Below are 5,720 nucleotides of genomic sequence, written 5' to 3' on the forward strand. Positions count from 1 at the left end.
ACGCTTTATTAACACGAATTATAGATCCACGTAGCCTATCAAAATCAAATTCATCACTATTTGACCGTGTCCCCCTAATTCATTGCAGACCTACATGTGTAGCTATCATATCCTTACATTGATAGTAAGGGCCATAATAAAAATCTTTTAATCAATATCAAAGAAAAGTAATGTGATCTAATTGAAACCACTTTACCTTCACTTCTTTTTCTCCTCTACCTCCTCATGCAGCTAGAGGATATTCATACTAACCAACCATCAATTTTTCATTGATTACGATTTTTTATTCAAATCAAAAGAGATAAATTATTTATAACCATCGTAATGTATTTGACGTATTTGGGATCTATTATTCAAATCATCTATGATTCAATTCCCCGTCTAAAAACTTGCAGCTCCCGTTATATTCAAAACACATCACAAATCTCACCTATAATGATCCCCATTCCTAGTTTCCCTTCCTCTTCAACTTCCCTTTAATAAATACCAATGGAACTTTCATCACTTCTCTTGTGCCCCTCAGCTTCCTTAGCTCTTCCTTAAATCCCAAATCCATCTATATGTCACGTTCGAACATTTGGATATGGTGGGATTCAATGATGGATCTCACGGTGTTGTTGTGTATATCAATACTGCCTTTGAGTCCTGGGAATTGTTCCAAATTATCCTCTTGATATATTCTTCTTCCTCGGACAACTCTTTCTCGTATAAAGCAACAGCCTCTAGATCGAATAAAGGACTGAAACTCTGCTTCTCGCTTCTACTTTTCATTGGTTTCGAGCTGAAAATAGATTACCCATGACCAAAATCAGCTCCATGGACTCTTTCTCTGTTCTCTTTCCCACCATATTTCATCGCTTTCAATGGCGAATCAATCAGGTTCAACAACTTCCTTGAACTTCTAACGTCGTTTTCGACTACCTCTTGACGTGATTTGGGGCTTCTTCTAATAAAACCGTCTTCTCGAAGATCTTCCATAAGTTCCCAGGCATTGATTACTTCAGGCTCTTCTAAGACGCCATCTTGTTCTTCGTTGTCGACTTTAAGTTCATAATGGCTTGACTTGAGAGAAACCGAGTGGTTGATGTAGTCGCGCTATTGTTGAGAAGAATTTCTGGTTTGATCCTCTTCTTTGATGAGTTTTGACGAAACCCAACCCAACCCAACCGAACCCTTGATTGTATTCTTTTTTGGGGGGAATTTTTTTTTTGAAGGATAAACAGAGGGTTTTGAATGATAACTGTTTGGCCCAAGGGTCTATTTTTCAAACATGGATTTTCTTTTGTAGTGAACTTCCAATTTCTCCAATTAAATCATTGAGATGTTCAATTCTAATGATTAGATGATATTCACGGATCTTTTCATCACTCTAATCACATGAATGAAACATCATTTTACCATAGTTAATAATGCTCAAAACAAAGGCATTATACTTTAGGAATGTGCCAATTTTATCACTAAACTTTAAAAGTGTCAAATTTTGGCACTAAAGATTTTCGACTGCCCTTGATAATCAATCGTCGCCGGTCACCAATCGTCTTTCACAACAAGATTGATACCAAAATATTTTCATTCCAATCCTTTTTCTTCCCTCACGATTGGTTTTTCACGAAACTCATTCAAAATTAACGAAAAATAATTTAAAAGTTTGACATGTTAATACTTTGATCTCTTTCGATGGCGATGAAGTTGGTTTTGGGTTATGTTATTCGTCTTCTAAAAATAATGATTCTTACAATTCGAATTTTCAAACAAACAACTCAAACCCTTCAAATATAAGAAAGTCCCCAAACCCCTAAAAATAATGTTTTTTTTTGTTTAATTTCATAAATTTTTGAGTGGATTTCATAGAAAACTAATCCTAAGAAAAGAAAGAGGAGTGAAATACAAAGTTTACTGCCAACTTATAAAAAAGACGACCGATGATGTACAAGGGTTAGATTTCAACGGTGGTCGCAAAGGTGTAATGCTAAAAAGTGAATTGTTTAAAAATTACTGATAAAATCAAGATACCCCTAAAGTTTAAGGCCTACAACGATATCATTTTAACCATCAATAACCGCACCAAAACAATGTTGTTTTGTCCGTGTCATCATACCGCTTGGGTTTTAGTGGTCCAATGATATGATTGAAGTTAAAACCAAAGTTTAGTGCTATGATTGGAAAAATTAAAAGTTCAATGACATAAATGATATATTGTCTAAAATTCAGTGATATCGGATATAATTTATCTAGATTATCTTTTATGTAGTTATGCTTATGAAACATTTTTTATGAAATTATGTTTTGGATTAAGGGATAATTCTATTATATAAGTAATTTTGATTTCACTTTTAAATTATAATAGTTTTATCTTTAAACTCATTTAATTGTATCAATGTTTTCTTTGACCGACATTATTTGTTATAATGTATACATAACAATCCATATATAAATAATGATACGATAAAAAAACTTAATTGATGTTTTATTAAGTCCAAGAGGCATAATAAATTTTAATTGAAAATTCGATAATATAACTAATTTCAATTGAATGCTTGAAAGTCAATTTAATCTTTTGCAAAAAACAAGAATATGAAAAATTATTAAAATATGCTAGTTGTATACAATAATATTAGTGGGTTCAATATCTATAGTATTTTAGTTTTCTGAATCTAAATTTTTAAATATATCTAAAAATCGAGTATATTTTTATATATAATTATTGAAACATTATTATTTAAATTTGTATTAAATATTGTACGAACCAAGTGATCTCCATGGTAAATAAATTATTGTTATTCCTTGAGGACCCTGGTTTGAGCATCATAAATGCTAGAGGAGTGTGCGTTTTTAATGACGAAAGATTGAGAGTTTATCTTTGAACATATACTACCTTGTATGTGCCCCAGATTGATAAAAAAAAATTGTATTAAATATTAAAATAACTACATCAGAGATCATTTAACTTTTGACTATATGTTTAAAACATTGAACTTTTAATTGATTTGATTTTAAGACTTAAGTATAAAATAAGTACCTAAATTACCCATATTTTCATGAATAGGTGCCTAAAGTATTTTTTAACTTATTCATGTGCCTAACGTTACAAACGTTACCCATTTAGGTGCCCGAACCATCAACAACATTAATTTCCACTGTTAAGTGACATGTGTCATAAGCTGGTGATTTTAAAATTTATTTTTAAAAAAATATTAAAAATTGTTATATTTATAAAAAAATCTAATTTATCTTAAATTATAAAATAGCCTCCAAATCCTAACCTTAATCCTCCGCCGCCGCCTCCCATTATGGCCACGACCACCGCCATTGGCGTAATCCCTGTTATCCTCCTAGTGATACACCATCATATTTGCTGTCGATTAGTCGTAGGAATCGCGATTTTCAACCTAGTGTTTGAGAGGTATAAAATATCGATTCATCGTCGATCGATCATGATTTCATAGGGGTTTTAATCGCCAGGGGAGGTGAGGTCGGGTGGAGCTTTGTCGATGGGAAATGGCAGTGGATGACATGAGTTTAGGGTTGTATTGAAGATTTTCAAAGTTTTGGGTTTATTTCAAAATTTCTATATTTTATTTTTAAAATATATATAATTTTATTTTTTAATTATATATATATATATATATATATATATTAAAATTATCAGATTGTGACACATATCACTTAATAGAGGAAATTAACGCCGTTGACGGCCCGGGCACCTAAAGTGGTAACGTTTGTAACGTTATGCACCTAGATAGGCCGAAAAATACTTTAGGCACATATTCGTGAAAATATGTATAATTTAGGCCCTTATTTTATACTTAAGCCTAATTTTAATACTAATTTTTTTATTTAAAGTTAATTGTAACATTGATTTGTTAATTCAAAAAATGAAATGACATAAATAACGATGATATAATTAAAAGGACATCGTTTTAAGGTTGTTATATTAATACTAAAAACAATGTTTTAAAGTATTATATAACCCATTAATTAAGTTTTAACTTTATTAACTTGGCAAAGGTATTGTGTGGTTTACTTGTAAGATTGATTAGTGCAATAAAAACAATGTCCTCCCTGTAGGGAAGAAGGCAAGCATAGCTACAAGTACGCCTACTGCAATCTTTCTACACTTAATATTATTTTGGTCGCATGATCATCATTATGGAATTTTTATTCGCATCATCACGCCATTCCAATTTAAATATCATCTCAAACTACAGAAAAAGAATTTTAATATTTAAATTTAAATATCATCTCAAACTACAGAAAAATAAATCAAATATAATTTAAATGACTGATCTCTAATCATATATATTACAGACATACAGAGAGAGGCATGATTGAAAGGTTTAATGCAAGGAAGTAAGGCATATGCATGAATTTGATGGATGTTTCTGTTTCTATGTAAAGGTTGAAGCAACAAGAAAAGACACATCACATGGCTACATTGCTTCTCAATTTACTCTACATTTAATGACAATTAATTAGTTTCCATTCTTCCATGCATGCCCATTACTTAACATGATGTTCACTGTTTACAAAGGTCAAGATCAAGCTTTTAATCTCTACCCAAATATATATGACAGACCATCCGACACTAATTTCATGTTTAGTCTGCTCCATATATACACATCCTTCTATCACACAATATATATAATGATATAATTGGATTTTCGAGTGGTATTAGTAATAAAAGAGAGTGTTGTTCTCTAGAAGATTCGGGTTTGAACACCGTCTGCAGAAGGTGTATACATTATTAATGATTAAAAATTTCTAAACAAATATTATCTTATAATCATATCAGATTGTTTAAAAACAATATAATTATGCGTAGAATATAATTATACCCTAAAAACAAAGTCCACATGTTACTTAGATATATGATTTACATCCAATCTTTAGGGTGATATTATGATATGTATAAAATAAGCTGAAACATTGATGGAAACCATATTTTTGTCCACATTTACCTATATCCTTAATTGCACCAAACATCAAGCTATCAAATTCAAAGTACAAACTCCTTTTATCTAATGAATGAACCATTCATACGCTTCTCATTGTTTGTTTCAGTCCCAGTTACTTTTTCTAATTTTATTTACCACCATCTTAAGTAGAGAAATTACAAGTTTTAGCATCATTTGAGATATGGTTAAACAAGATTTTAGCTCTTAATATTATATTTTTGGGAGGTTCAATGTTGTTGTTAGAGATGAATATTTGATCGAGTCGAATATCTTTTTTAAATTAATTGAGTTGACGAATCGTATATTATGACACATTTAATTTGAATTTTTTCCCAATCAAGTTTATGAAATTTGAGTTAATGTTTAAATTTAATTATTAATACTTATAATGTTAATTAATTCTAATTTAAATAAATTTCCATAACCTTGTACAATATTTATAAATAAATGTTATTTATTAATCAAGATGATTAAGAAAATGATCTGCTAGATTGAATTCAATACCACGTGGGCAGACCATATTTGTTGAATTAATCGTAAGAATCCCATCAAGTAAACCAAACCAATATAATAATAATTTTTTGCTGATCATTGATTATACTCTTATATCTTTTGCCAAGCTGGCTAATCTTTACGTACATATGTTAAGTCCCGAGTTTAGTCTGTTATTAATGATGATAAGTCCTTAAAATTCCAGATAATAATAGAAAATAATTTATAAGATTAGATCTCATAGAACAAATAGATGCAGTGGAGGAGTGAGTG

The 5,720-nt window shown here is 30.4% G+C and overlaps 1 pseudogene; it reads right to left on the minus strand.

Annotated features, from left to right (window-relative positions):
- Positions 1-448: 448 nt before the first annotated feature.
- On the minus strand, positions 449-3,310 carry LOC120192853 (annotated as a pseudogene).
- Positions 3,311-5,720: the final 2,410 nt, after the last annotated feature.

This window comes from Hibiscus syriacus, unplaced genomic scaffold (genome assembly GCF_006381635.1).
Source record: "Hibiscus syriacus cultivar Baekdansim isolate YM2019G1 unplaced genomic scaffold, ASM638163v2 tig00116982_pilon, whole genome shotgun sequence".
Taxonomy (NCBI): Eukaryota; Viridiplantae; Streptophyta; class Magnoliopsida; order Malvales; family Malvaceae; genus Hibiscus; species Hibiscus syriacus.